Raw genomic sequence first — 7,631 nt, 5'->3', positions numbered from 1 at the left:
CAGCCTCTCTTCACGACTTCAACCTCTCACTCGACACCGACCTTTGTCTCCGCGAAGATTTGGCACTCGTGGAGGAATGCGTTCAGTCCCTCTGCCTCCACGCGTACAAACACCTACATCTCAGGCTCCCCGCTGCGCTTTTCACCTCCACGATGCTGCACGGGCTCGAGCTCAGGGAGAAAGATACCTGGATTCATGTACCTGCACGATTTTCTTTACCAAATTTGAAAACTCTTTACCTTGACGTCGATTTTTCCTTCAATTATGATGACTGGAGGGATCCTTTTGCCGGCCTCCCGGAGCTCAAGAACCTTTCTCCGAGATTGTGGAATGGCCTTGTGATACGGTCCTTGAACGCGACCAGCAACCACGCCCCGTGGTGAGGCAGCCGGAGAAAGTGAGTGAGGAGGGACGCGATCAGCCTGGGATGCCACCGTCGATCGCGACAACGAAAGGGAAGAGGAACGTTCGCCCCCCCGAAAGATTGGGCGAATACGTTCCAAAATAGATATCGAAGTCTTTTCAGTTATTTTGAGTCTTTTTAATATTTTTTGCTTTTATTTCTTTCCTTTTGAGTAATTAGTATTTTTGGCATTTATTTTACGTTTCGGGTTTTCTTTGTTGATTCTTTCCCAAGATGATTAGGATTAGGTCGAATCAACCCTAGGTCCTTAGTCTATAAATAGGGCTTTTGTTCATTAACACAATTATGAATGAAATATTATTTTGCCCACAACCAATTGTGAAATTAAACCCTCTGTTCTAATTCGATCGCGGCTTGACGGAGAAGCTCCGCCCACAGCCGGGAACTAAATCAGCGCTGATCCCGTGGCAAGACGCCGGGAAGCTATCGAAATCGACGAGTAACCAACCGTCGAACGCCAATAGGGAGCTAAATCCCTATCATCTGGTGCTTTCGTTTCGCGGACTCTACTTATGAGCCGTTTCTACAACAACGGCAAAGGAGTTTGGGGGCCTCGCCCCGATGCTTTTCCGAGTGGCTCCCGCCGTAGTCAAGGGACGGGCCGGCGAGAAGCGTTGCCTCTTAACCGTTTTCCGATGGATGATGAGACCGAATTCCGTGGCACGGATGAGGGTCGGAATGATGATTCTTTAGGAAGTAAATTGGATCGTTTGGTGGATAAATTCGACTCTGGGAAGGATGAGACGGAACGGCGCTTCGAGTCATTGCAATTGACGAACACTCGTGACGCTGACAGACCGTCGGGCTGGGAAGATGATGTTGATGCAGAGTGGGGCGAATTTAATCAAGGGAAATACGGCGAGAAGGGCGGGCGCCCAAGAAACCCTACCTTCGCTCGTGAATTGCCGCCGGAGTGGCGGGATCAGCGTGGCGGTGGTGGGCGTGATCCCCGTCGCGGGGAGCCGACGATCAACCGCGTTAACCGTCGCCAGTGCAACCTTCTGGTGAATCGCACAGTTACTTGTTGGGATCCCCCCCAACGTTCAGGGTATGATCAACCCCATCAGGTGAAGATGAAACCGCCACGTTTCGATGGGTCAGGTGCAGCGAATTGGATTTCGTGCGTGCAGTATTACTTCGACCATATTGTGATGCCAGATGCGCAGCGCATGCATTATGCGGTCATGCTCTTTGACCCTCCAGCCGCGGATTGGATCTTCAACTACTATACGAACAATGACTTTGTCACATGGCAGGATTTTTTGGAGGACGTCCGCCACCGATTTGACCGTCAAAGCTTTAAGGATTATTATGGTTTGATCGCGAAATTGACACAAACGGGAACGGTGTTGGAATACCATGATACTTTTGAACGGTACCTCAACCGTGTTAGAGGGGTTTCAGAGTCAGATTTGTTCACCCTTTTTGTTGCGGGCCTTAAAGCGGATGTTCAGGAGCGCTTAAGGTTGCACAGACCACGTTCGCTCTTTGAGGCAATGTCACTGGCAGTGGAATTTGAGGATACACAGGCGGACCGCACTACCGCCACATACCCTGCACCGGCGACACGACGCTAGTGGCCGAATAGGGACGGGCGAGCAGGCTCAGGTTCCGCCCCGACAATGCAGCAACTCCAGCCTAGTCCCTCCGTGAGTACAGCCCCGGGGTAGTCGATCCGGCCAACAATGACCCCCAAAATTCCATTAATTAGGGTGTCTCAGGCGGAGAGGGCTGAACGGTCTCTGTTGGATCTTTGCTATCACTGCCCGGAAAAGTGGGTGATATGCCACGTTTGCAAACAAAGGCTCCTTTGTTATGCTGACGAGGACGAGGAGAGTGAGTCGGACGCGATGGATGATATGGCGGCGGTGAATGCAGTATCCGAGGCAGTCCATATTAATTCGATGCAGGGAGACCGTCGGTCACGACCCTTGCGACTCGTGGGCTCAATCCTGAACCGCGAGGTGAGTATTTTGATTGACACCGGCAGCGGTAGAGACTTTATGCACCTGGCGGTGGCAGAACAGCTCCATATCCCTCTTTCACCGATCTGACCTTTTAAGGTGTTCGTCGGAAACGGTGCCGCCCTACTTTGCACCCATATGGTGAAACAGACGAAATTAGACGTCCAAGGAATGGTGTTCTTGGTGGATCTCCACATCCTACCCGTACACGGACCCGACATTGTATTGGGTATGGATTGGCTGGAGTCATTGGGAAAGGTAACAGCCGATTTCATGGGGAAGACTTTGGAGTTTAAGCAAAGGGAGAGGCCGATCACGTTACGAAGTATTCTTCCCCCGCCACGCCGCGTGTCCCTCCATTCCCTCGTTTCTTGTTTTCCCTCTCACAAAGACATTGAGTGTTATGAGATCTTATTGCTCGAGCCGGAGAAGGCAGTGCAGCCGACGGGGGGCAGCAGGACTTCCCAACAGACCTACCCGCGGGAGTAGCGGCGGTGCTGCGGCGATTTGGGGACGTTTTTGGTCTGCCCGAGGGCATGCCGCCGCAGCGGCCTTTTGATCACCGTATTCATCTCTTGCCGGGGTCTCGACCAGTGAATGTCAGGCCCTATCGATACCCTTATTTTCAGAAAAATGAGATAGAACGTCAGGTGCGTGATATGCTGGATCAGGGGATTATTCAGCGCAGTAGCAGCCCATTTTCGTCACCAGTTCTTCTAATTCGCAAGAAGGATGGCACGTTCCGTTTTTGCATTGATTTTCGGGCATTGAACGCTGCCACGGTCCCGGACCATTTTCCTATTCCGACAGCGGACGAGCTCTTTGATGAGTTGGGTAAGGCTCGGTCCTTGCACGCAAACAGCAACCACGCCCCGTGGTGAGGCAGCCGGAGAAAGTGAGTGAGGAGGGATGCGATCAGCCTGGGATGCCACCGTCGATCACGACAACGAAAGGGAAGAGGAACGTTCGTCCGCCCGAAAATTGGGCGAATACGTTCCAAAATAGATATCGAAGTCTTTTCAGTTATTTTGAGTCTTTTTAATATTTTTTGCTTTTATTTCTTTCCTTTTGAGTAATTAGTGTTTTTGGCATTTATTTTACGTTTCGGGTTTTCTTTGTTGATTCTTTCCCGAGATGATTAGGATTAGGTCGAATCAACCCTAGGGTCCTTAGTCTATAAATAGGGCTTTTGTTCATTAACACAATTATGAATGAAATATTATTTTGCCCACAACCAATTGTGAAATTAAACCCTCTGTTCTAATTCGATCGCGGCTTGACGGAGATGCTCCGCCCACAGCCGGGAACTAAATCAGCGCTGATCCCGTGGCAAGACGCCGGGAAGCTATCGAAATCGACGAGTAACCAACCGTCGAACGCCAATAGGGAGCTAAATCCCTATCACCTTGTTTTAAAGGCTCCTCCCAAGCTTAGAGTTCTTGAAATCTTTGGAACTAGCTCTCGTATCCAAATAGAAGAGATTTCTCCTCCATTGCTTACCTCGTTTAGGTACAAGGGTTATTTACTTTAAGAATGTTCGGAGATGAATCTCCCAATGTTGGAGGAAGTCTATTTAGACATTCATGGAACTAAGTGGAAAACATCGATATGGTATCATCTGAATTGTGTTAGGTTGCTTCACCAACTTGGAAATGCTATCGTTGTTTCACTCACTTTGAACACTCTCACGGTACGTGCACTACTAATTCTACTACTAGTGTTTATGTTTGTATACTAATGGTTGTTTGAAATTGAAAGTTTCTTGAATTGGTTGGTGATTCCATTGAACAAAGTCCTCCTCCATTTCCCAACCTCAAATATCTCAAGGTGATCAAAGGATCTAGCAAAAGAACCACGATGCTTGAGAGCGTAATGAACTATTTGACAATCGGTATTTTGTATTTTGGTTCATCATTGAAGGTAGAGATTCCTCGTGAAGTGGCTGTGGTTCAACGGCATCCCGAAGCCTATGATGACTTATATTTTGATGACTTATATTTTGCGGAAGATTATAGACAATCATCTTAGATTTCCCTATTAGAAAATATTCGTGATCCATTTTCATCTTATTGGCGTTTATGTGCTTCTTCTGTTATCTTTTCTTTTTCTCATTTTTAGTTGGCATCTACTACTTTTGCACTTGTATTGTTGTTTATTGTGTTTGTAATTTCTCATCTCATATCTAGTATTATAATTTATCTCGGGCGGAGCAGGAATTTATAAGGAAAGGGGCAAATTTACATACAAAGAAATTTTAAGAATTTGAAGAGGGATATTTAATGAGAAATTAAAGCAATAAAAATGAAAAAAAGTATATATATAAATAAAAATATGAATGAGAGGCAAATGCCCCACCTATGCTTAAGGCTGATCCGCCCCTGGTTTATCTTGAGGAATTAATTTTGGTTTATAGGCTATTATATCGTCCATGTATTTAATATCTATAGTTATCGAAAATCAAAATGAAATGTGACACGAACATATCTCAATATCTCCCATATATAACTACCTCCATATTTTCAAAATAGCATCTCTTTCCATTTTAGTTCATCTATTGAAAATAAAAACTTTCAAACTTTCTATATTAGGAAATCATTAAACCCCATATATTAATTTATTTACCACTTATACCAATAAAATAAAATGGACCCCATAATCCACTAACATTAATGAGCAGTATGCTTAAAGTATGTCGGTAACCACTTGAGCTTCCCAATGTGGTTGTCCTAGATTGGACATGTATTTGGACTGGCATGAGACAGAATTGGCAATGTCAGGCCTTGTGTTCACCATCAGATACATAACTGATCCAATTGCATTTGAGTAGGGAACATTGCTCATCTTTTGGATCTCACTAACACTCTTAGGACACTGATCCTTGCTAAGAATTAAGTGTGCAGCCAAGGGAATGGTGGATGGTTTGACATCCACCATATTGAACTTACTAGAATCTTTTTTACGTGAAGTGTCAGCTCCTTCTTACTGAGAGATATTTCTGCTTCGTTGCTTACCTCGTTTAGGTACAAGGGTTGTTTTCCTTTCGAATGTTCGAAGATGAATCTCCAATGTTGGAGTTAGTCTATTTAGACATTCATGGAATTAAGTGGAAAAAATCAATATGGTATTATCTGAATTGTGTTAGGTTGCTGCACTAACTTGGAAATGCTACCATTGTTTCACTCACTTTGGACACGCTCATGGTACGTGCACTCCTAATTCTACCACTATTGTTTGTTAATTCTTAAATGTTTGTATGCTAATGGTTATTTGGAATTAAAGTTTCTTTAATTGGTTGGCGATTCCATTGAACAAAGTCCTCCATTTCCCAGCCTCAAATGTCTCAAGGTGATAATATCAAATGAAATTAGCACGGTGCTTGAGAGCGTATTGAACTATTTGACAATCGAAACTTTGTATTTTGAGTCACCATTGAAGGTAGAGATTCCTCTTGATGTAGATGTAGTTCAACAGCATCCCAATGTTGGAATAATTGTGTGAACAATTACATAAACCTCTCTACGATGATTAACCAAGAACCATGGAGAAGGAGCACAGAAAGCGGAAGCGTACCTTGATCCATAACAAACTGAACGGTGGAATAGTTTTACAGTGGCTATGAATCTTCCAAATGATAAGAGACATTCTTTGCAATAGTCTGCCGAGAGAATACAGAGAAATCGAATGTTCTTCTGACGTCTGGTGACCATAATCGTAACTTATATTTATAGAAAATATAAGTTCCTTTATTTTCTTATTGGTCCCTCAACAAATAGAAAATCACAAATTGGTATCTACACTTATTTCCATAACAAATGAATACACTTTAGTCCAAACTTTAATCTTTATTGGATCACTTTATATTGGACAACTGAAAGATATCCATACACATTAAATTAGTCACGTGGAAGCCCAAATTTCTAACAATCTCCCACTTGGGCAACACATGACACCAAATAAATGTGTACAAACTGAATGAGCGCTCAAATATGCTATCACATAGTGTATTCCCAAACAATCTTATTATCAACCATATCGGCATGGGACTAAAGAGGCAGTCACCATATTTTTTCATGATTAAACCCATCAGTAATCACATATGCAAATATAATCAACAACAGATCAATTATGGAATATAGCATGGAAATTTCATGCAAGGTTATCATACATGCCTATTTCCAAATCCTTAGTGAGATCAAACCAAAACCAAATTACATAAGTAATGGACAAAACACAATACTTTATTTCGGCAGAGAATAGCATGAGTTTATAACTTCATGTTCAAAACACAATATAGAGCAATAACCAAAACTACTCCCACTGAACGGAAGTTCCCTTAAACAACATAACACGCATTTGAGCTTCATGCCCATAAAAGAACTTGGGTGATAGTCCCATAATGAATGGATTTGTCATATCAAATCCGTTCCCTTATGCTCTATATGTATTTTTCCTTTCCGAACCCTTTATTCAACACCAGGAAGTTCCTGTTGTTTCAGAATATAATACCGTAGAGTTATTGTCACAACATAACTTAAGTGGTCTTTCAATACTTTAACAATATGCAGCCTCGTGACAAAACTTTAGCAGCCATATTCAATTACTAGATCCCCAAAATAAGTTACGAATTCTGTTGTCATGACAGAAGTAGCTACAAGTGTTTGCTCAGCACTTGTCCACGAAATGGCTCTACAGCCAACAGACATACGTAACTTAAAAATGGATCTTTTACTATATTGGCATATAACAAAATCAGAATCAGTGAATGCTTAATAATCTCTACAAATGATCTGATATTTCTGTATATGAGCATGTAATGCTTAGTTCTCTGTAAATATCTCATATAACCCATTTTGCTGCTTCCTAATGATCCACACCAGATTACTGAGATATCTGCCCAACATATTAACAAATAAACCAAATTGGGTCTAATACATACTCCAGTACACATTAGGCTCCGAATCGCCAAAACATATGGAACCTTCTGCATTTTCTAAATCTCAAGATTTATCTTAGGGCACTGAATGAGACTACATTTGCCTCCCTTAGTCATAGGAGTAATTCTTTACTAGCAATTATGCATCTCAAATACTTTAGGCACCTTTTCACATATATCCCTTCTGTGGCAATCGAAAATTATTTCTTTCGATTCCAAATACAAAAGAGGGTTCCCCAAGACCTTTCATCTCAAATTTCTTCGAGAGAGAATTCTTGGTGTTAGTGCAACAATCCTTATCATTAATCAC

This window comes from Salvia hispanica, chromosome 2 (assembly GCF_023119035.1).
Source record: "Salvia hispanica cultivar TCC Black 2014 chromosome 2, UniMelb_Shisp_WGS_1.0, whole genome shotgun sequence".
NCBI classification, from domain to species: domain Eukaryota; kingdom Viridiplantae; phylum Streptophyta; class Magnoliopsida; order Lamiales; family Lamiaceae; genus Salvia; species Salvia hispanica.
This window is presented reverse-complemented; position numbering follows the sequence as displayed.